General features: G+C 32.7%; 1 pseudogene; it reads left to right on the top strand.

Annotated features, from left to right (window-relative positions):
• LOC139843041 (lipoyl synthase, chloroplastic-like) overlaps positions 1-25,143 on the top strand; it is a 34,881-nt pseudogene that overhangs the window by 5,164 nt on the left and 4,574 nt on the right.

Here is a 25,143-nt window from a genome sequence, read left to right as displayed (position 1 = left end):
CTTTCCTCGTCCGACCACATAACCTTTGCCCTTTTTTCCTTTTTTGGAGGCGGCAGTTTCTTGTGTTTCTTCGACCTCCTCAATTTCGGGTTGTGTTTCTTGCACTTCCTAGGGTTCGTCTTCTTCAAGTGATGTGTCAAACGTAGGTATGTAAGTGCTTTGAGGTTGGTTGTTTTGAGGCATTTGTGGTTGGTTATGTTGACTTGTTTGTGGTTGGTTATATTGAGATATTTAATAGTGGGGATTAGTGAGATAATGAGGTATGGAAAATGGATTCACGGCCCAATTATTTAGTTGATGATATTGGGGATATTGCATATTCATGTGAGATTGATGAACCGTGTTTTGATGAGTTTGATGAAGCGTGTTTCGAAGGACCAACTGCCACATATCTTCATCAACGAGATGAAGTTGTTGTTGTTTTTGTTTTTGATTTTTTTTTTTTGTTGGAAGACATGGTGATTAGGTTGATGAAAATGATAAAGTTCAGATGAAGTTGAGAGAAGTAGATGAAAATGATAGTTGATTGTTGGTGAAAAAGAGTTAGATGTTGTGTGTATATAAATGAGATTGTAGTTGGAAAAAAAAAATGGACAGTAGCCGTTGCCCAAAAAAAATAGCCGTTTGTTTTGGATTTGTCCATGATCCACTATGTCAAACGCTAGCAAAAACAAGGGCGGTGGGTGGAGGGTGGCCAACCACGCCGGTGCTAGTATCGATGCCCTCCAACGGTAGTGCCAATGGCTGGTTGAAGGGCAGACCGATATTAGTGGTCTTAGAGCAATGATGGTATATTAATTGTTCTGATTATCGTCTGTCATAAGGAGTAGGCTGCTATGACATGTGAAGTGGCAATTTCGCCCTGTTCACTTATAAATTGGTAGATTTGAGCTATGCTTGATCTCTATTCTCTAACGGGTCATATGGGTACAGTAATAAAATTGTTCAAATGCTCTGCCATATTGGTTTATAAGGAAATGAGTCAAATATCGGCCCAAGGGTGGTCTAAATGTTGGAAAATCATGTGTGCTTTTAACAATTCAGATTAACGTAGCGGATAGTTAAAATAATAATCTTTTATTATTTTATGAACAAAATTTTACAAGATTAAATAATCACATATTTAATAAAACATGCACACGATTAAACCTTCCCATCGATCCAGTTACACCATTAATAATTGTCAAAATATGTAATTCACAAAGTGAGTAAACGGTATACCTTTCTTGAAGAAACTGATTGAAGAAGAGAAACACACGATCAAAAGTATGACCGTCTCTTTGGATAGTCCACATTACACTTCAAACGACCGTCAATGGATGCTAGTCCAAACCCAAGTAATGTATTAATATAATCAAATTATATTAATACAACGAATAATATAAGAATAGATAATACTCCGTATGTGAAATTATTTGTTTGAAAGAAAATAAGATGTAATGCTCTAGTTTCTTTCTTTTGTTTTCGTATATCTCTTAGAACAAAAATTGAGTTAGTTTTTTCTCTCTTTTTAACTCCAAGCCACAACCTATTATATTTATAATATGGAGTATATCAAAACAAAACAAGATTTGAAGATCTTTAATCATATCAAATATGATATGGAGTATATATTATATGGAAAAAATCTCATGTATGTACAAAACAAAAGATATCTTGTAGGATTTTGTTCAAGTATGTACAAAAACAAAATCTCATGTACGAACAAAACAAAATCTCATGTATGTACAAAACAAAAGATATCTTGTAGGATTTTGTTCAACTTGATTTATTTACTGGGTAATATATATACATCATATATATATATATTTTATTTGACGTCTCGGTGTATATGTGTGTGACCCCGAAGGCTCAAATGAAGTTGGCCATATAGTTATATGTTGTACCTTGCACATTAATCCTACAGACTCCCACTTGTGCATGGCACAATGATAATGCTAAAAACGAACATATATTTCATAGCATTATTCCTCAAGAAAGACAAGCTTTTAGTTGCAATTGTTCTATTTAAAAGTGATATTCGTTTAAATAATAAAAGGTGAAGACAAAAGACAGATTCGACGAATTGAAGACGCAAACGACCAAAAAGCTCAAAAGTACAAAAGACAATCAAAGAGGTTCCAATTATTGATAAGAAACGTCTCGAAATTACAAGAGTACAAGATTCAAAACGCAAAGTACGAGATATTAAATTGTACGCAAGGACGTTGGAAAATCCGGAACCAGGACCAGAGTCAACTCTTAATGCTCGACGCAACGGACTAAAAATTACAAGTTAACTATGTATATAAATATAATATAATATATAATTAATTATATTAATTATATATATATTATATATATAAAATCGTCGGCAAGAAAGACTCCAAACATGGGTGAGCTGTAAAAGTAAACTCCGCGACTCGCGGAGTTTGAAGGCCAAAAAGGCCGCGAGTCGCGGAGCCCCAAAAGTCGAAAATCCCTATAAAGCTCGCGCATTCTGATCGTAAAAATTCACCAAATATCATATATCTCTCTCTCTCAATATACGTAAAATATATATATTTATAATTTATATTTTAATTTTAATTATAATTCTAATAATAAGGGTATGTTAGCGAATGTTGCAAGGGTGTAAGTCGAAATTCTGTCCGTGTAACGCTACGCTATTTTTAATCATTGTAAGTTATGTTCAACCTTTTTACATTAATGTCTCGTAGCTAAGTTATTATTATGCTTATTTAATCCGAAGTAATCATGATGTTGGGCTAATTACTAAAATTGGGTAATTGGGCTTTGTACCATAATTGGGGTTTGGACAAAAGAACGACACTTGTGGAAATTAGACTATGGGCTATTAATGGGTTTTATATTAACTAAACAATACCTTGTTAATTTAATATACAAACTTATAATTCGACGTATTTATATATAACTACATACGCTTGACTGGGTACGGTGGGCGGGATATCTATAAATACCAATAATTATTCATTTTACCGGATACGGAACTGGATTAATAGTTAATAGACTTGTTGAAACAGGGGTGAAATACATTCAAGGGTAATTGGTGTAATTGTTAACAAAGTAGTAAAACTTTGGTTTACACGCAGTCGATAACCTGATGTATTCATTAAACAAAGTATTAAAACCTTGTTACAATTCGAATCCCCAATTAGTTGGAATATTTGACTTCGGGAATAAGAATAATTTGACGAAGGCTTTCGCTCTTTATATTTATGACTGATGGACTATTATGGACAAATTCGTATGGACATATTAAATAATCCAGGACAAAGGACAATTAACCCATGGGCATAAAACTAAAATCAACACGTCAAACATCATGATTATGGAAGTTTAAATAAGCATAATTCTTTTATTTCATATTTAATTTCCTTTATTTTATATTTAATTGCACTTCTAATTATCGCATTTTTATTGTTATTGTATTTAATTGCACTTTTAATTATCCTACTTTTTAATTATCGCAAGTTTATTTTATCGCACTTTTATTATTCGAAATTTCATTATCGTTATTTACTTTACGCTTTAATTTAAGTCTTGTATTTATATTTATTATTTTACATTTGGTTTTAACTGCGACTAAAGTTTTAAAATCGACAAACCGGTCATTAAACGGTAAAAACCCCCCTTTATAATAATAATATTACTTATATATATATTTGTATTTTTATAAAAGTAAACTAATATAGCGTTAAGCTTTGTTTAAAGATTTCCCTGTGGAACGAACCGGACTTACTAAAAACTACACTACTGTACGATTAGGTACACTGCCTATAAGTGTTGTAGCAAGGTTTAAGTATATCCATTCTATAAATAAATAAATATCTTGTGTAAAATTGTATCGTATTTAATAGTATTTCCTGTAAAAATATAAGCTATTTTATATACTACTCTGCTAAAACATCAAGTATTTTTGGCGCCGCTGCCGGGGAGTCTCTTAAAAGCCGGAAGCGCAACGCTACATAAAAAAAAAATTTATGTATTTTTAAGATTTTGTTAAATATTTAAGTTTTATAAAGTTTCTTTATTTTTATATAAGTTTTATTTAAGTATTTTGTTTTTATTTAAAAACATAAAAAAATATATATATATATTTATATATATATAAATCTATTTTTAAGATATTTTTAAATTTATAAAGAAGTTCTATTTTTATTTAAGTTTTTAAATATAAGTTTTTTTTTATAAAAATATTTTGATATAAACATAAATTATAAAACAGAAAAAATTAAAAACAGAAAATAAAATAAATAAATAAATAAATAAAAACGCGTAAAATTTCAAACTGCTCCAGAGTTGAATTTTGGAACCCCGCGACTCGCGGGGTTTGGTGTTTTAAATACCGCGACTCGCGGAGATTTTCTGACAGGCGACAAAACCCTAAATTAGCATTAATTACGGGTGATTATTAATTATTATTATTATTAACCCTAGTTTTTATTATTATTATAATTACTTTTACTTTTTATTTAATTTATATATTTTAGTTTATTAAGTTTAATTAAATTGTAAAATTAGTAGTTTTAATAAATAAATAATATAAAAATAATATTTTTATAAAAATTGTACTTTTTACAACTTTTTGTATATTTTTATATTTTGTCCCTTTTTAATTGTTTTAGCGTAATATTTGTATTTTTAGCTCATATTTAGTTTTAAACTTAGTTTTTGCCATAGTTATTTTTATTTCTAGATTTTTAGGCTTTGCCGTAAAATTCCTTAAGTGCTTTTTCTTTAGACTAAGATTTAGGTACTTTAGAATTTTGCGACGCCTTTTTAAGTTTTAGTTTCTTTTTAAGTTATTTCCATTTGGGATATAGTTTTACTTGTAAGCTTTAATATTTTTAGACGACCTTTTACTATGTATCAATTATCATTCCAATTAGTAATTTCAATTTACGATTATAATTTTAAGTTAGTTGTAGTAATAAGGTTAGGTTAGTCAAGTATTTTTAAGTTTTATAAGTTTCTTTTATTTTTCCGTCACCTTTTATTTTTCAACCATTTTTCTTTTTCGACCTTTTCCGACGAACTCTTTTTCTTTCTTATTTCTCGCTATTCTAGTTTTAGGACATAGATTTTTGTTCTACTTCTTATCTAAATTTCTTAAAATTACGAAAATTTATTTTAAGTGGTTAAATTGATAGACATCAAAATTTTCTGGTTCGTAGTAATAGTTGGATTTGTACGTGGACCGGGTTATTAGAGCCAAACAGTCCTCAATTATATTGAGACCAAACGAATCCTGCCCCTCTGCTGCATCTTTTGGCTATTCGAAACGTGGGCAAAATCAGAAAAGTCTATTGATTGGATAACTTATTATAATTTTTCTTTCCTTTTAAAAACTAATAGGATATTCAGTGAATGCACCGAGCAAGACGATCACCACCTTTTGTACGTTCACCACCTGTAACTAGATCAAGACATTTAGCAAATATAACCGCCGTTGATTTTTCTTTAGAATCGTCATCCAGTCGACCAAGTACTTCAGTTCAAATTTCCGATAATCCATTTTTTGAACCCGACCTTACAATTGAGAATCCGGAGAATATTCAGGAACGGTTCGTAGATCCTGAACCATTAAACTTTCCTCCGGAACCACCAATCATTCAAACAGAGATTGTTGAGGAACGAACCATTAAATCAGAATCCTCTAGTGATACCGATTCAACAAATTCAATTATGGAGAATCTGGAACCTTTAAGTATGGAAGACCGAATGAGAGCTAAACGCACTGGCCAAGGTCACGCAATTACTCATCCAGACATTAATGCTCCAGATTATGAAATCAAAGGACAAATTCTACACATGGTGACTAATCAATGCCAATTTAGTGGTGCGCCGAAGGAAGATCCAAATGAACATCTACGTACCTTTAATAGGATCTGCACACTATTTAAAATCCGAGAAGTGGAGGATGAACAGATATATCTCATGTTATTTCCCTGGACTTTAAAGGGAGAAGCCAAAGATTGGTTGGAATCGTTACCTGAAGGGGCGATTGATACATGGGATGTTTTAGTTGACAAATTTCTTAAACAATTCTTTCCTGCATCTAAAGCCGTAAGACTTCAAGCAGAAATTGTTACGTTCACACAGAAACCGAATAAAACTCTATATGAGGCGTGGACAAGATATGGAAAGTTGTTAAGAGGATGTCCGCAACATGGTTTAGACACCTGTCAAATAGTACAAATATTCTACCAAGGATGCGACATCACTACAAGGAAAGACATAGATATAGCAGCTGGTGGTTCTATTATGAAGAAAACCGAAACTGATGCTTACAAAATTATTGATAACACTGCTTCCCACTCACATGAGTGGCACCAAGAAAAAGATATCGTTAGATCATCTAAAGCAGCTAGAGCCGATTCTAGCCATGACTTAGATTCCATTTCCGCAAAGATAGATGCTGTGGAGAGACGAATGGAAAAGATGACTAAGGATATTCACTCAATACGAATTAGTTGTGAGCAGTGTGGAGGACCACATTTGACAAAAGATTGTCTCAGTATTGAATTAACAATGGAACAAAGAGATAATATTTCATACATAAACCAAAGGCCTGGAAATAATTATCAGAATAATTATCAACCGCCAAGACCGATTTACAATCAAAACCAGAATTATAACTGAAATATTCCATACAACAATCAACAAGGTCCTACCAATCAACAAGTATCCAATAATACTTACAATCAGCAAAGACCTAATTTTCAAAACAAACCACCACAACAAACCGATGATAAAAAGCCGAATTTAGAAGATATGATGACGAAGCTAGTTGAAACTCAAACGCAGTTTTTCACATCTCAGAAACAAACCAATGAACAAAATGCTCAAGCATTTAGAAATCAACAAGCTTCTATTCAAAATCTGGAACAAGAAGTAAGTAACCTAGCAAGGTTAATAGGTGAAAGAAAACCGGGAAGTCTACCTAGTGATACAAATGCTAACCCCCGGAATGAAACAGCTAAAGCCATTACCACAAGAAGTGGTACAACACTTAAACCACCGGAAATACCTGTAACTTCTGATGAAACTATTCCTACTCCACAAGAACCACAACCTGATCAAGATAAGAAAAAAGAACCGGTAGTTGAAAAGGTTAATGAAGATAACACAGTTAAGGATAAACCTTATGTTAAACCATACCAACCACCACTTCCTTATCCGATTAAAATGAAGAAAGAGAAACTTGAAGCCGAGCAATCCAAATTCTTGGATATGTTTAAACAGATAAATGTAAATCTTCCTTTCATTGATGTGATTTCAGGAATGCCTAGATATGCTAAATTCTTGAAAGATCTAATCTCAAATAGAAAGAAAATGGAAGAACTCTCGGCTGTTACTATGAATGCTAATTGTTCAGCAGTGCTGTTGAATAAGATACCAGAAAAATTATCTGATCCAGGAAGTTTCACAATTCCATGTTTTCTGGGTAGTCTTAGTTCAATAGAAGCATTGGCAGATTTAGGTGCAAGTATAAATTTAATGCCGTATTCACTATACGCTAAACTAGACCTTGGAGAATTGAAACCAACCAGAATAAGCATACAACTAGCCGATTGATCAATAAAATATCCTAGAGGGATAATGGAAAACATGCTAGTTAAAGTTGGTACTTTAGTATTTCCAGTAGATTTTGTTGTTTTAGACATGGAAGAAGATTCTCAAGTTCCTCTCATATTAGGAAGACCATTCTTAAACACGGCTAAAGCAATGATAGACGTGTTCGGTAAGAAATTGACCCTAAGTATAGAGGATGAGAGTGTTACCTTTTCAGTTGATAGAGCAATGCAACAACCACAATCTGCAGATGATACATGTTATTATATTCAAACTATAGATGCACATGCAGAATTATTAGAAGAATTTCCAGAATTACAAGGAACAGGAGAATGTTCTTTAGGAGAAGGTAATGAACCAATTGATGAAGCTGAAATGTTAGCTACACTTATAGCTAATGGATATGAACCAACATCAGAAGAAATTCAAATGCTAAAAGAAGAAGACAGATATCGATATAAATCATCGATAAAAGAACCTCCGAAATTAGAGTTAAAGCCACTTCCAAACCATTTGGAATACGCTTATTTACATGGCGAATCTGAATTACCTGTAATAATATCGTCTTCTCTTACTGAAAATGAGAAATCACAACTCATTTCTGTGTTAAAAGCTCATAAACCAGCCATTGCATGGAAGATTCATGATATTAAAGGAATAAGTCCTTCGTATTGCACACATAAAATCCTTATGGAAGAAGGTCATAAAACGTATGTGCAACGCCAACGAAGACTAAATCCTAATATGCAAGATGTAGTAAAGAAAGAGATTATTAAACTGCTAGATGCAGGTTTAATTTATCCAATCTCTGATAGTCCATGGGTAAGCCCAGTTCAATGCGTGCCTAAGAAGGGTGGCATGACTGTCATTACAAATGAGAAAAATGAGCTTATTCCTACTAGGATTGTAACAGGATGGCGTGTATGTATTGATTATAGAAAATTAAATGACGCCACCAGAAAAGATCACTTTCCCTTACCTTTCATAGATCAAATGTTGGAAAGATTAGCCGGAAATAGTTATTATTATTTTCTAGATGGATTTTCCGGATATTTTCAAATTCCAATAGCACCCGAAGATCAAGAGAAAACCACATTCACGTGCCCTTATGGTACTTTTGCTTACAAACGCATGCCATTTGGACTTTGCAACGCCCCTGCAACCTTTCAAAGGTGTATGATGGCGATTTTTCACGACATGATAGAAGAATGCATGGAAGTTTTCATGGATGACTTTTCAGTCTTCGGTGATACATTTGAATCATGTCTAGTTAATCTGGAACGAATGCTTCTTAGATGCGAACAATCAAATCTAGTACTTAATTGGGAGAAATGCCATTTCATGGTTAAAGAAGGCATCGTTCTTGGACATAAAATTTCAAAAGAAGGAATTGAAGTGGATAGAGCTAAAGTAGATGTAATTGCTAAACTTCCACATCCCACCAATGTTAGAGGAGTTAGGAGTTTTCTAGGGCATGCCGGTTTTTACCGACGTTTCATAAAAGATTTTTCTAAAATTGCCACTCCTATGAATAAACTCCTAGAAAAGGATGCTCCATTCATCTTTTCAGATGAGTGTATCAAATCTTTTAATATTCTTAAAGAGAAACTCACTAATGCACCGATCATGATAACACCAAATTGGAATCTACCATTTGAACTAATGTGCGATGCAAGTGATTTTGCAATGGGAGCCGTTTTAGGACAAAGGATTGAAAAACGATTTCAACCTATATATTATGCTAGTAAGACGTTACAAGGAGCACAAACGAACTACACAACTACTGAAAAAGAACTCCTTGCTATTGTCTTTGCTTTTGACAAATTTCGATCATATCTCGTTCTAGCAAAAACGGTGGTCTATACCGACCATTCTGCTCTTAGATACCTATTTTCAAAACAAGATGCTAAACCAAGATTAATCCATTGGATCTTACTCTTACAAGAGTTTGATATTGAAATCCGAGATAAAAGAGGAGCAGAAAATCTCGCTGCTGATCATCTTTCTCGTCTTGAAAATCCCGAATTAGAAGTTCTAAATGAATCGGCCATACAAGACAACTTTCCTGATGAATATCTATTGAAGATAGATTATAAAGAAATCCCATGGTTTGCAGACTATGCAAACTACTTAGTTTGTGGATTCCTTGAAAAAGGATTATCGTACCAAAAACGAAAGAAATTCTTCAGTGATATAAAACACTATTTCTGAGAAGATCCACATTTGTTTAAAAGTTGTCCCGATGGAATAATACGCCGATGTGTATTTGGAGATGAAGCTAGTAAAATTTTAAACCATTGTCACACAGGACCAACAGGAGGGCATTATGGGCCTCAACTAACAGCAAGAAAAGTTTATGAAGCTGGATTCTATTGGCCTACAATTTACAAAGACGCACACCTTCTTTGGAAATCCTGTGATGCTTGTCAAAGGGCCGGAAAAATAAGTCAACGTGATGAAATGCCACAAAATGTCATCCAAGTATGTGAAGTATTTGACATTTGGGGTATTGACTTTATGGGTCCATTTCCAAAATCTCATAATAATCTATATATACTCGTAGCCATTGATTATGTATCTAAATGGGCGGAAGCACAAGCTCTCCCAACTAACGATACACGAGTTGTAGTCAACTTTTTAAAACGTCTTTTTGCAAGGTTTGGAACACCGAAAGCTTTGATAAGTGATCGGGGTACTCATTTCTGTAATAATCAACTTGAGAAAGTTCTTAAAAGATATGGAGTAACTCATAAAATCTCCACCGCATATCATCCACAAACAAGTGGACAAGTTGAAAATACCAACCGAGCTTTAAAACGTATTCTAGAGAAAACCGTAGGATCAAATCCAAAGGAATGGTCCATTAAATTGGAGGATGCACTCTGGGCTTTTAGAACAGCTTACAAAACTCCAATTGGAACCACACCTTTTAGAATTGTTTATGGAAAAGCATGTCATCTTCCAGTAGAAATTGAACACAAAGCATTTTGGGCTTTGAAAACATGTAATCTTGATTTACATGAAGCTGGACGTCTACGATTAAGTCAACTAAACGAATTAGATGAATTAAGACATGAAGCATACAATAATTCGTTAATCTATAAAGAAAGAACGAAGAAATGGCATGATAAAAGAATCAGAAGTTCAAAAGAATTTAAAGAAGGAGACAGAGTTCTTCTTTTCAATTCACGATTCAAGCTATTTCCTGGAAAATTGAAATCAAGATGGTCTGGACCATTCATAGTCAAAAGAGTTTTCCCATACGGAACGACAGAATTAATAAATTCAAATGGGATTGAATTTAAAGTTAATGGTCACAGAGTTAAACATTACATACATGGTCCGATGGAAGTCGACAACGAAGTTAATCACAATTTCGACACCACAGCTAACTAAGTGTGGGGAGAATCAAGTCTTTAAAGGATAATATGTATTTCTGTTAGAGTTAGATTGTCTGTTTTCGTGTAGTTCTCGAAAATGGAACCCGAATGGTCTTTCCCTAGCAGACCCTAAAGAACTAGTCTTCTCCCCCCATTCTGAATTTTTATTTTTTTTAGGTTTTTACAAAATGAAGACTGCCTGTGAACTAAACCATGGTCTAATGCTACACGCTTTGATCACTAAACGAAATAATGACATACTACCGAGTGAATTAGTATCAGTAATCAGAGAAAGAATGGACAGAGTTAGAAAAGAATCCAGATGCGAAGATAATAAGTTACAATTTGGTAAAGGAAAATCAAAATTCGCAGCAAAAAGAAGAGAACGACACCTAGAAAGATGTCACAAATGCGGAAAATGGTCACATGGAGGTAAATGTTCAAATAATCAAACCTATTCAAACACCGAATTTGTTACTTTATGCAGAGACGGACCGTTCATATGTTTAGAAGAAAAGACACTGAATGCTCGAGGTTACGCCTATGTAGCTATGGAAAACCAATTAAACCGACTATCTTATGAATGGGATAGATCATATAACTAAGAAATCTATTTCACAGGTATGTTTGTACAGTTTTTATTTTATTTATTTTTATTTTTAAACCTTTTGATGATAAACGCTAATTTGTTCGCTAAAAAGTATTAAATTGGTATTAAATAAAATTAGGTTTGGCGATCGAAATTATTGATATCATACAAAAATTTATTACATCACTGCGAAATTTAACGTTTATTCTTAAGGTATAAATATCTTTAATCAATCAACCCAAAATATTTCAAAAATTCGTCATGAGTTATATTAGGTCTTGGAACCGAAATTACTTTACCGAAAAGAGGGGCGCATATTTTTGATAATATTTGATTGATTAAAGTGGGATAAAAAGACAAAAAGATTTTTAATTTTATTTTTACCATGTTTTTAAAATTAATATTTAAATCTTAAATTAATATTGTAAACTTTGTAAAAACAATATTTTTAAAATTGTAAATATTTGAAAAATTAATATAAGTTTGGTGTGAATTTATAATATGAATTTTTAAATTAAGTTTGGTGTGAATTTTTAATTTTTAAAATATGAAATTTTAATTTTATGCATTTCAAATTTTAAGTTTGGTGTGAATTTTTAATATTAATTTTGAATTTTATATTTAAGTTGTGTGAATTTAAAAACAAAAATTTACTTTATCTCATTAAGTTAAAAATATGATTTTTAAAATTCGTCGTAAGTTGAAGACTAGGTCTTTGAACCGAAATTGCTTTACCCAAGAGAGGGACGAGAACTTTTATTATCATTATTTTTAATCTTATTGATTTAAAGTATCCCAAAAACATTAAAAAAAAACCAAAAATCTTAGCTTTTAAAACAATCGCTACAAAAAGACAAATTTTAAAATTTTGTCGAAGGACGGACTAGGACATCGATCCGAAACGACCTCGTCCTAAATAACAAGGGAAACAAAATTTTAAAATTAATTACTTAATTGTTTTAATAAGTTAAAGATTATAAAAAAAAAAAAAATACCAAACTCCGCGACTCGCGGAGTTTGAAGGGTATTTCACCGCGAGTCGCGGGAGGACCGAAAATCAGAAAAAAAAAATAAAGAGCTGAAACTGATCAGTTCACTCCCCACAACAGCAAAATAACTGCGAAATAACCCACGAAAAACCCGAAAAATACACCCCAAATTCACAATTTTTAACCGTTAATCACCAAATTTTTTACTAAAATCATGTTGAGAAGGATGCTATCTAGGAATTACTCAAGAAAAACGGTAAATTTCTACACCTAAACACCATTTAATTCGAAATTTTGTGTTTTTGAGCCATTTTTTCCCAATTTGATTTTGATGCTTTTTAGTGTAATTATGCTTAAATTGTTTATGTATTATGCTTGTATAACCTAGATTGATGCTATTTAACATGATTAGAAGCCTTAAACTTCAAATTTTGAATAATCTAGGGTTTGTGTTCTTGAGCAAATTTGGGGCTTTTTGATATAAACAGGTTATGGCCGATTTTTGTCATGAATTGATGCTAAATTAAGTAGTGTAACATGTTTAGGTAGTTAAATGATCCAAACTTTGAGCCTAAACATGATTTTGAGAATTAAAGTGGACTTTTTCAAGTCTAAAATTCATGAACTTGATTTTTGAGAGATAATGCCATTTGAAACTTGTTTAATTGCTAGTAATGATTATTTTGACATGTTATTTGAGTTAAATGCTTATGAACTTGGCAAACATTTTCGTATATGCTTATTTGAAAAAGTGTAGATTTGATGAAAATATGAAAATAAGCTTAAGTTTGATATAAATTGATCATGTCATTGTAATTATTTTGATTGATGATTTTGCTGACACTAATGCATATTTGGATGCACAAAAATTGTGTTTGATGTGTTTTGCAGACTGAAAGGGGTGAATCTTCATCCCAAGCCCGCAATGCTCCTGCTGAGAATGCGGAACAACAGGAGGTGGATAACTACTACAAGCAGGATATACCTCATCCAGTCATGACATTTTCTGATATGCACTTGGAAGAGTTGCACCCGAACCTGAGATTTGACAGACTTTGGATAGATTATCCAAAATATGAAAGGGGTTTGCATACTCTTCATTCTAAGGTTGTTGAGGTACCAAGGGTCATAGAATGGGGACCCTTAGAAGCTGTAGAATTGGCCGGGCCAATTAGGGAATTACTTGTACAGAGGTATGGTAATTCTACTTTTAATGACTGGGTACGTTTATTCACCATGCGTAGACCTGTATATAAAGTATGGTGTGAAGAATTGTTGTGTAGTATAGAGTTGAATGATCGGGTAGCTAGTTTAACCGATCGATCTTTTATTAGATTTTTGTTAGGCGGTTCGATGCGTCACATGTCTTTACTGGACATGGCTCAGGCTTTACGTATATATACGCCTGAGGAGTTAGCATCTGCCGATTGTAGAGGGTTGATACTAAACGGTAGAAAAATAGATGAAAATTTTGATACACACGGTGTGTGGAGTCAAATGACAAGCCATAACCGTTTCAAAGGGGGAAATTACTCTTATTTGGATATAGATAGAGCCGAATTAAGAGTGATTCATAGGTTTTTAGCTAATTCGATTACACAAAGGGGTAAGAACAAGGAAAAAGTAAATGAACAGGATTTGTTTTACCATATGTGTATTCGAGACCCACAAAGCGCTGTAAGTATACCGTATTGTGTGGGTTATTATTTATCAGCTATGGTTCTGGGGATGAGACCACATAGCATAATAGGAGGTGGTATTTTTATTACTTTGATTGGTGAATATCTCGGTGTGGATATAAGTCGGGGGGGATTATTAGTAGAAGAACCAGAACCCCGCGATACTATAGGTTTAAATGTATACCATGGTACGAAAGTTTTGAAGAGGCGAAATAACGCCGCAGTACCATACCATGGTAGACATCCACAGGTTGAGAGAAACCAACAGCAAGGTAATGTAGGAGGGGGGAATGAGATGCAAGAAATGCAAAGGTTTATAGCTTCTCAGGAATACGAAAATGCTAGACAGAGAGCATTTGAAGATTGGCAAGTTCATCAGAACCAAATCATAGCTCATTGCCAACATATAGGTAGAAACTATATTCCTACACCGAAACCCATCTTCCCTCCCTGGTCTATAGAGATGCAGCCACCGTATCCTACGTATAACCCTGCCGAAGCATTCTATAGCACCTATGGTTATGCCTGGAACCCCTATTGGTACCAGTATCATTCCTAGTCTACTTAGTTTTTTTTTATTAGTTTTATTTATTTTGTAATTTGTAATATTGATACATTTAATACTTATGTTAATATTGTAATAGTTTTTATAATTGTCTAACTTTTATTCTTATATTTTAATAATTTTTGAATGTGGGGTAATATACCAAACTTCAAAAATATGTATATATGTTTGCAGTTTATCTTATGTACACAACAGGGTAAAACAACGCATTTTCAAAGACTGGCATTAAGTTCAGCAAAAGCAACTAATTTTGACGAAAAGATGCAAAATATATGTGAAATAACAACAAGACAGAATGAACAAATGATGTACACCATTTATCATTCAGCAAACAAACGCCAATATATTTGGAAACTTTGGTAAAATTTAATCATTTTCACACAAATCACCCTCAATAAATTAAATTATTACTGATTTCTTGCAAATGAGGGCATTGCAAGATCTTAAGTGTGGGAAGGGGTTAAATTCTTTCGGATTTTAAAAATTTTTACTTTATACACTTAGTTACCATTAAAAATACTAGTAAAGCAGTAGTTGTATTAGAATCTAGTGCTCTCTGATAATAAAGAACAGCCCTAGTCTTATATACTGACTACCCAAATCTAGTAAAATTTTTCAAAATTTTCAATTAAATAAACTCAAAATCATGTTTATACATATTTATGAACGATAAAACTAGGTTTTAACACCGAAATTATTGTTACCTCAAAAAGGACATAAATTGAGAAACAAACCAAAATGTTAAAATTCATTTAAAATGGAATAGAGGACGATAAAAAGGAAAATAAAAGCCAAGTGTGGGAAAATTTACCAAGTTATCTTAAACATATGTCACATATATCTGTAACAAATAACTGAAAATACTTTTGCTTTGGACTAAACTAAACTGTTTTACTCGATGAAAGAAAAGAAGAGATGGATCTACACGATGAATCAATTCCATCATTAAAAGGAAGTAAAGTCTTCCGAAAAAGAAATGCGCTTCTTGATTTAGGTCAAGAAGTTGTCGTCCAGACCAGCTGTAGGTTGACGAAAAATTCAGAAAAGTCATCACTAAAATCAGCAGGAAATCCACGGACCTCAGCATTAAACAGGGTGGCCAAGTGGTCAGATTTATCCTAACCATGAGAAGGATTTATCTCGTACAATGGGGGGGCACCATGCAAATTAGCTGGATAAGACTAATGAATCAGATCCCCAGAAAGGATAATCTCCTTAAAGATTAAAAATCAGCTTTTAAGACTGATATCACTCAATCCTTGAGATTGACCTTAAAGATTGAGAATTACAAACTCATGGAATTCAATGATATCTAAACTCGAGCTTGAACGAGAAAATATTTTGATCAAAAATTACAAACCGATTTGTTTTCTGAAAACCCTATTTTCAATGCGTTCATTACCATTGAACGTAAAATCCTAGGAATTCACCTGGAATTCATTAGGTCACCTGAACTAAATCGGGTGTCAACCGTAAGAACGGTGGTTGCATAGCATGGTCGAAGACAGGACCTTGTGCCAGACCGAAAAATTATAAGGGTGAGCTTTACTATTGCTCCTACCAAGGATAGTAATTGCGTCCGACACGTTATAGACCATAATTAAAAGCATGTCAGGGGACATTGCCTTAACAGTTGCTTGTTCAACGCTTTCCTTTACAACCGGACGGTAGTTTACCGAAAAGTAATATACGGGACAAGTAAACTGGACGTGTTGCTTCCCAAATACAAGGTTAGCAAGTGGGTGACACAAAACCGCAAGTTTTGAGCTAAAATTTTCAAATCTGAAACCCACTAAACCCACAAAAATATTTTGCAAACACCGGTAAAGGGTTATTCTGGAAAACTTATCTAGGGTAAAAAAACTAGATTTAATTTTCAAAAGATCAAATGTTTTCATAAAGATCCAATTTCCTTAATGGATCTAAATTTTTATAGTCATGTGGGACTGTAAACCATATCGTTACTAACATTGTTTATACCGCCGTATAGAAATCACTGATGTACAAAGTGTGAAGAATAAAGAAGTGATTCTAGTATTTCAAGACGATATTGCTTGAGGACAAGCAACGCTCAAGTGTGGAAATATTTGATAATGCTAAAAACGAACATATATTTCATAGCATTATTCCTCAAGAAAGACAAGCTTTTAGTTGCAATTGTTCTATTTAAAAGTGATATTCGTTTAAATAATAAAAGGTGAAGACAAAAGACAGATTCGACGAATTGAAGACGCAAACGACCAAAAAGCTCAAAAGTACAAAAGACAATCAAAGAGGTTCCAATTATTGATAAGAAACGTCTCGAAATTACAAGAGTACAAGATTTAAAACGCAAAGTACAAGATATTAAATTGTACGCAAGGACGTTGGAAAATCCGGAACCAGGACCAGAGTCAACTCTTAACGCTCGACGCAACGGACTAAAAATTACAAGTTAACTATGTATATAAATATAATATAATATATAATTAATTATATTAATTATATATATATTATATATATATAAAATCGTCGGCAAGAAAGACTCCAAACATGGGTGAGCTGTAAAAGTAAACTCCACGACTCGCAGAGTTTGAAGGCCAAAAAGGCCGCGAGTCGCGGAGCCCCAAAAGTCGAAAATCCCTATAAAGCTCGCGCATTCTGATCGTAAAAATTCACCAAATATCATATATCTCTCTCTCTCAATATACGTAAAATATATATATTTATAATTTATATTTTAATTTTAATTATAATTCTAATAATAAGGGTATGTTAGCGAATGTTGTAAGGGTGTAAGTCGAAATTCTGTCCGTGTAACGCTACGCTATTTTTAATCATTGTAAGTTATGTTCAACCTTTTTACATTAATATCTCGTAGCTAAGTTATTATTATGCTTATTTAATCCGAAGTAATCATGATGTTGGGCTAATTACTAAAATTGGGTAATTGGGCTTTGTACCATAATTGGGGTTTGGACAAAAGAACGACACTTGTGGAAATTAGACTGTGAGCTATTAATGGGTTTTATATTAACTAAACAATACCTTGTTAATTTAATATACAAACTTATAATTCGGCGTATTTATATATAACCACATACGCTTGACTGGGTACGGTGGGCGGGATATCTATAAATACCAATAATTATTCATTTTACCGGATACGGAACTGGATTAATAGTTAATAGACTTGTTGAAACAGGGGTGAATTACATTCAAGGGTAATTGGTGTAATTGTTAACAAAGTAGTAAAACCTTGGTTTACACGCAGTCGATAACCTGGTGTATTCATTAAACAAAGTATTAAAACCTTGTTACAATTCGAATCCCCAATTAGTTGGAATATTTGACTTCGGGAATAAGAATAATTTGATGAAGGCTTTCGCTCTTTATATTTATGACTGATGGACTATTATGGACAAATCCGTATGGACATATTAAATAATCCAGGACAAAGGACAATTAACCCATGGGCATAAAACTAAAATCAACACGTCAAACATCATGATTATGGAAGTTTAAATAAGCATAATTCTTTTATTTCATATTTAATTTCCTTTATTTTATATTTAATTGCACTTCTAATTATCGCATTTTTATTGTTATTGTATTTAATTGCACTTTTAATTATCGTACTTTTTAATTATCGCAAGTTTATTTTATCGCACTTTTATTATTCGAAATTTCATTATAGTTATTTACTTTACGCTTTAATTTAACTCTTGTATTTATATTTATTATTTTACATTTGGTTTTAACTGCGACTAAAGTTTTAAAATCGACAAACCGGTCATTAAACGGTAAAAACCCCCCTTTATAATAATAATATTACTTATATATATATTTGTATTTTTATAAAAGTAAACTAATATAGCGTTAAGCTTTGTTTAAAGATTTCCCTGTGGAACGAACCGGACTTACTAAAAACTACACTACTGTACGATTAGGTACACTGCCTATAAGTGTTGTAGCAAGGTTTAAGTATATCCATTCTATAAATAAATAAATATCTTGTGTAAAATTGTATCGTATTTAATAGTATTTCCTGTAAAAATATAAGCTATTTTATATACTACTCTGCTAAAACATCACACAACACCAAGTAACTATACAAATAATAGTAAGCGTCTAGCAACACGTCATTGTCCCCAAATTCACGTGAGGGTAGTTTCTCGAAACTGTTTATGGTAAGTGTTAAATGTCATTCGTCCTTTTATTTCAGATACTTTAGTTAAACTTGAGATATGGATCATCGGTCATTCTCATTTGTTTAACAATTTTGTTTCTTGATCTTAGAACTGAATTAGATCACCAAATTAATTAAGTATCATCTTAATTACATCTGGGTGCGGCCACACAAATATCTTATTCATTCATCGAGGAGCTCAAAAAGTATCTAACTCCAAACATTTTAGAGGAACAAATCCTTTATTGCATACATGTGTCTATTACGAGCTTTACATTATACCCAATAATGACCTTTATAACAGCCTTATTCAGGACAGTGTTTAACCATATCAAAGTACAATGCTACACTCATCAAGACGGGCGTGCATCTCAAGTCTAAGGACATAAAGACATAATCACTAAAAGATTCACTACTGACTACGATCCATGTAGTGACATCTCATGGTTGGGTCATTCCAATATTCATCATCAATGAATACATATGAATTTTGGTCTCAACAAGTTAGCTATTCATCATCAATGAATATAACCAAAATTTCACATTAATCTTAATTCATGTTATTCCCATAACATGACCGATTATGGAGATTTTAAATAATCAACAATTATTCATGGATTAAACATGCTAATATAGAACACAGTGATATAAATGAAAACGATCATATCAAGTATGTCAATTCATTAATATAAAAATGCTTAATGTTTCAAAAATATCCAAATATTAAATTACAAATGAAAAAGATCAGCAGCATAACGAACTCCAATACTACTAGCATGATCATCAAGCTTGTTGTGCATCATGGGCTTCATGAACGGGTCAGCCACATTATCATTTGTATGAACCTTTAAGAATACTAATATCATTCCTCTTAATGACTTAATGAATGTAGTCAAACTTTTGAAGAATGTGCCAGATACTTTTATGTACATGTGATTCTTTCAAAAGTATATTAATAAGCGAATTATAACGGTACATATTATAGAAGAATAAAAGTTGTGTACTACTCTGAGTATAACAATAAACTTCCTTATCCAGACAGCTTTCTGAGCAGCTTCTCAGTCAACAATGTATTATGCTTTTGTTATAGATTGTTTAATAGTGCTTTGCCTAGAGCTCTTCCAATCAACTGTCTTGCCCATCATGACAAAGAAACAATGTGACTGGATCGAGAATCATCTTGATCAGTTTGGAAACTAGAATCAGTATAAAACTTAATACTTAACTCTTCTTCCAAACCACCGTAAACCAAGAACATATCATTAGTACTCTGCAAATACTAAAGAATATTCTTAACAACAATCCAATGTACTTCACCTGGATTATGTTGACAATGACTCGTCAAACTCAAAACTAACAAAACATCTAGTATAGTACATATCATGGCATACATAATGGATCATATAGCCGAAGCATATGTGATACATTTCATTTGTCTCATCTCATATGCTGTGATAGGACTTTTGAGACTTTCTCACGATTATGCCTTTTTGCATTGGCAAAGCTCCATGCTTGGAGTTTTGCATGCTAAATCTCTACAAGATAATGTATGTACTTTGATTCAAACCAATAAGCCAATTGGATCTATTGTATAGATCTGCATTCCAATAATATAAGTAGCTTCATCAAGATCCTTTATGGAAATACATTTTCCAAGCCAAGACTTGACATCTTGCAAGTTGGAATGTTATTTCTAATAAGTAATATGTCATCAACATATAAGATCAAGAAGACTACTCTGCTCCCACTAGCTCTAATGTAAACTCAGGGCTTATCTTGGTTTTGAAAAAAATTAAACACTTTGATTTTCTCATTAAACTTAAGATTCTAGCTCCTGGATGCTTGCTTTTATCCATAAATGGATTTTAGAAGCTTGCATACTTTATTAGGATGCTTAGGATTCATAAACCCTTTCGGGTGAACCATATATACGTCCTCGCTTAGGTCGCCATTTAGAAAAGCGGTTTTGACATCCATTAGCCATATTTTATTATCATGAAAAGTAACCATGGCAATAAGTATCCTAATTGTTTTAAGGCTCGCGACTGGTGAAAAACTTTCATCATAACCTTTTGTCACCAATCGAGCTTTAAAAGTGTTTACATTATCGTCCATTTCAGTCTTCCTTTGAAGACCCATTTTTATCTCATTGTCTTACAATTGGGTAGAAGATCAATCAAGTCTCATACTTGATTATCCTTCATGGACTGCATATCTATATTCATAGAATCTAGTCATTTTCAGATTCAAGATCTAATATGGCCTCACGCAGCTAGAGGGTTCATCATAATCCCTTAGTTGAGGTTTAACTGAATTAATCAGATAATTAAACCTCATAAGCCGATGAGTTCGACTAGATCTATAAAGTGCAGGTGTAACACGTTCTGGTGTAAAAGCGGCTCTGATACCACTGTTGAAAAATCGTGTGTACTTTTAACAATTCAGATTAACGCAGCGGATAGTTAAAATAATAATCTTTTATTATTTTATGAACAAAATTTTATAAGATTAAATAATCACATATTTAATAAAATATGCACACAATTAAACCTTCCCATCGATCCAGTTACACCATTAATAATTGTCAAAATATGTAATTCACAAAGTGAGTAAACGATATACCTTTCTTGAAGAAACTGATTGAAGAGAGAAACACACGATCAAAAGTATGACCGTCTCTTTGGATAGTCCACACTACACTTCAAACGACCGTCAATGGATGCTAGTCCAAACCCAAGTAACGTATTAATATAATCAAATTATATTAATACAACGAATAATATAAGAATAGATAATACTCCGTATGTGAAATTATTTGTTTGAAAGAAAATAAGATGTAATGCTCTAGTTTTTTTTTTTTTTTTTCGTATATCTCTTAGAACAAAAATTGAGTTAGTTTTTTTTCTCTCTTTTTAACTCCAAGCCACAACCTATTATATTTATAATATGGAGTGTATCAAAACAAAACAAGATTTAAAGATCTTTAATCATATCAAATATGATATGGAGTATATATTATATGTAAAAAATCTCATGTATGTACAAAATAAAAGATATCTTGTAGGATTTTGTTCAAGTATGTACAAAAACAAAATCTCATGTATGAACAAAACAAAAGATATCATGTAGGATTTTGTTCAACTTGATTTATTTACTTGGGTAATATATACACATCATATATATATATTTTATTTGACGTCTCGGTGTATAGGTGTGTGACCCCGAAGGCTCAAATGAAGTTGGTCATATAGTTATATGTTGTACCTTGCACATTAATTGATAAGGATCAAAGGATCCGTTGGAAGACAAACGCTCTTCGCAACAATAAATTAAAACACAAACGTGATTTAATTATGAAAAACTCACGTTAATATTTACGTGAACAAGGATGAGTATCAACTCATATATTATATTGATTCAAAAAGAATAGATAGATGGCTATCATACGTATTACATAATGTGAGTATATATAATACTATGTAAAAGAAACCAACTTAAATTAGATACCTATATCTAAAAGGCAAAGTCCAAATGAATAGTACTATTACTTTTTTTACTTTTTGCAAACTTAACCCCCCAACTTTTATTAAAATACAAATCGCACCCCCACTTTACACTCTTATTAAAATACAAATCGCACCCCCACTTTATACGTATATTTTTTCCCAACTTTTATTAAAATACAAATCGCACCTCCACTTTATACTCTTATTAAAATACAAATCGCACCCTCACTTTATACGTATATTTTTTCCTAAATTTCACAAACTTAACCCTCTAACTTTTATTAAAATACAAATCGAACCCCCACTTTACTAACTTTTTTTTTTTTTTACTAATATTCAATTTTCACAAACTTAACCCCCTAACTTTTATTAAAATAGAAATCGAACTCCCACTTTATACGTATATTTTTTTCAAATTTCACAAACTTAACCCCCTAACTTTTATTAAAATACAAATCGAACCCCCACTTTACTAACTTTTTTTTTTTTTAAATAAAACCCGAACGCTAAATGAAGCAACTTTCATAAAAGGAACAACCCTTCAATGTTAGATGTCGAAAAAAATTCTAGGCCAAATGAATAGTACTATTCATTTTTTCACTTTTCGCAAACTTAACCCCCCAACTTTTATTAAAATACAAATCGCACCCCCACTTTATACTCTTATTAAAATACAAATCGCATCCCCACTTTATACGTATATTTTTTCCCAACTTTTATTAAAATACAAATCGCACCCCCACTTTATACGTATATTTTTTCTCAAATTTTACAAACTTAACCCCCTAACTTTTATTAAAATACAAATCGAACCCCCACTTTACTAACTTTTTTTTATACTAATATTCAATTTTCACAAACTTAACCCCCTAAGTTTTATTAAAATAGAAATCGAACTCCCAATTTATACGTATATTTTTTTCAAATTTCACAAACTTAACCCCCTAACTTTTATTAAAATACAAATCGAACCCCCACTTTACTAACTTTTTTTTTTAAATAAAACCCGAACGCTAAAAGAAGCAACTTTCACAAAAGGAACAACCCTTCAATGTTAGATGTCGAAAAAAATTCTTTTTTACAAAATAGATCAAGACTAGTTAGGACTCTAAAAATATGGAAATATTAATTAAATAAGGACACAAGATAACCTAATAATTAAACAAAATAAATCTATCTATGACTCTTATATTCCTAATCAACTAATACGGACTAACTAATAACCTTTTAATCCGGTTCCATATCAGTCTTCCCCATCTGAAAAGAACTCGTCATCGAGTTCCAACTCGAATATGACGATATGCCCAGGTTAAAGACAAACCAATCAATGACAAATTCATCATTGCCATCCCAAATAAATTTGATCATGCCCGGGTCAAAGACAAGATAACTTGATACTAATTGATAAGGATCAAAGGATAAGGATCAAAGGATCCGTTGGAAGACAAATTAGTAAATATCATTAATCCTACACAATATCATTAATCCTACACTAAATGCATCAACCTTCTAACATATTAGTAAATATATGTTGTTATATTGATTATAATATTGTGTAAGCAGAATAAGAAGCCTGATATAATGGTTGAGTGCTTGACTTCTGATTTTAGAGGTGATTTAGAAGCTGTTTCCATGTTAGCCAATTCAGGACTAGACGTTTTTGTCATAACGTTGAGACTGTTAAACGCATGCAGAGAATTGTAAGAGATCCACGAGCTGGGCGAGTAATTAAAGTTATTGCATTACCATGCAGTTGACTTTTCCACGACATTATTGGATATTGTTAGGAAGAGGGGATCGCCTGGACGTTGGGAGATATAAATTTGAGAGAAAAACAACTCTATTACTCACAAGAATAGATTTACAGAGTATTACAAAACTCTTACAAAAAAAAAACTCTCAAGCTCACACACACTCTCTAGGTTGTGATTACACTTCTCTGAATGATTTGGGATGATTTACAACTGAGGTTTGCACCTCTATTTATAGTAAAAATTCTATGACGGTGGAATGGTGTGAACGGAGAAGGTTGGCGGCCGTCATCATCATCAACTTTGCTACCTCCATATGAGTTGTCAAGGTTGCCTACTTTGAATATCTAGAAGGTGGGCTTCTAGATTGTAGGCTGGAAATCTTCAATTCTCCCCCTCCAGCCGAATCCACAAACATTCCAGTTATGTCTCTGCATAACTCCAACTTCTCTCGAGTCACCACCTTTGTTAACATATCCGCAGGATTCTCCTTTGTATGGATCTTCACTAGTCTCAACAGTTGTCGATCAATTACCTTGTACTCCTTTTGCTTGATTCCAAATTCTTGAAGATAACGCTTTAACCACAACATTTCTTTTCCAGCTTCTGCGGCAGCAATATACTCTGCTTCAGTTATGGATAATGCAACACACCTCTGTAGTCTTGACTGCCATGAAACAGCTCCCCCTGCAAAAGTGTAAATGAATCCTGAAGTAGATTTCCTACTATCAGGATCTCCGGCCATATCCGCATCTGTATAGCCTTCCAAGATTGGATCAGCTCCCCCGTAACAAAGACATAGATTCTTTGTACCTTTAAGATATCTGAGAATCCATTTTACCGCCTCCCAATGCTCTTTCCCGGGGTTCGAGAGAAAACGACTCACCGTTCCCACTGCATGAGCAATATCGGGCCTTGTACACACCATTGCATACATC

This window comes from Rutidosis leptorrhynchoides, chromosome 4 (genome assembly GCF_046630445.1).
Source record: "Rutidosis leptorrhynchoides isolate AG116_Rl617_1_P2 chromosome 4, CSIRO_AGI_Rlap_v1, whole genome shotgun sequence".
Lineage (NCBI taxonomy): Eukaryota > Viridiplantae > Streptophyta > Magnoliopsida > Asterales > Asteraceae > Rutidosis > Rutidosis leptorrhynchoides.
Note: the sequence above shows the minus strand (reverse complement) of the source record. Positions and strands in the feature narration are given on the sequence as shown.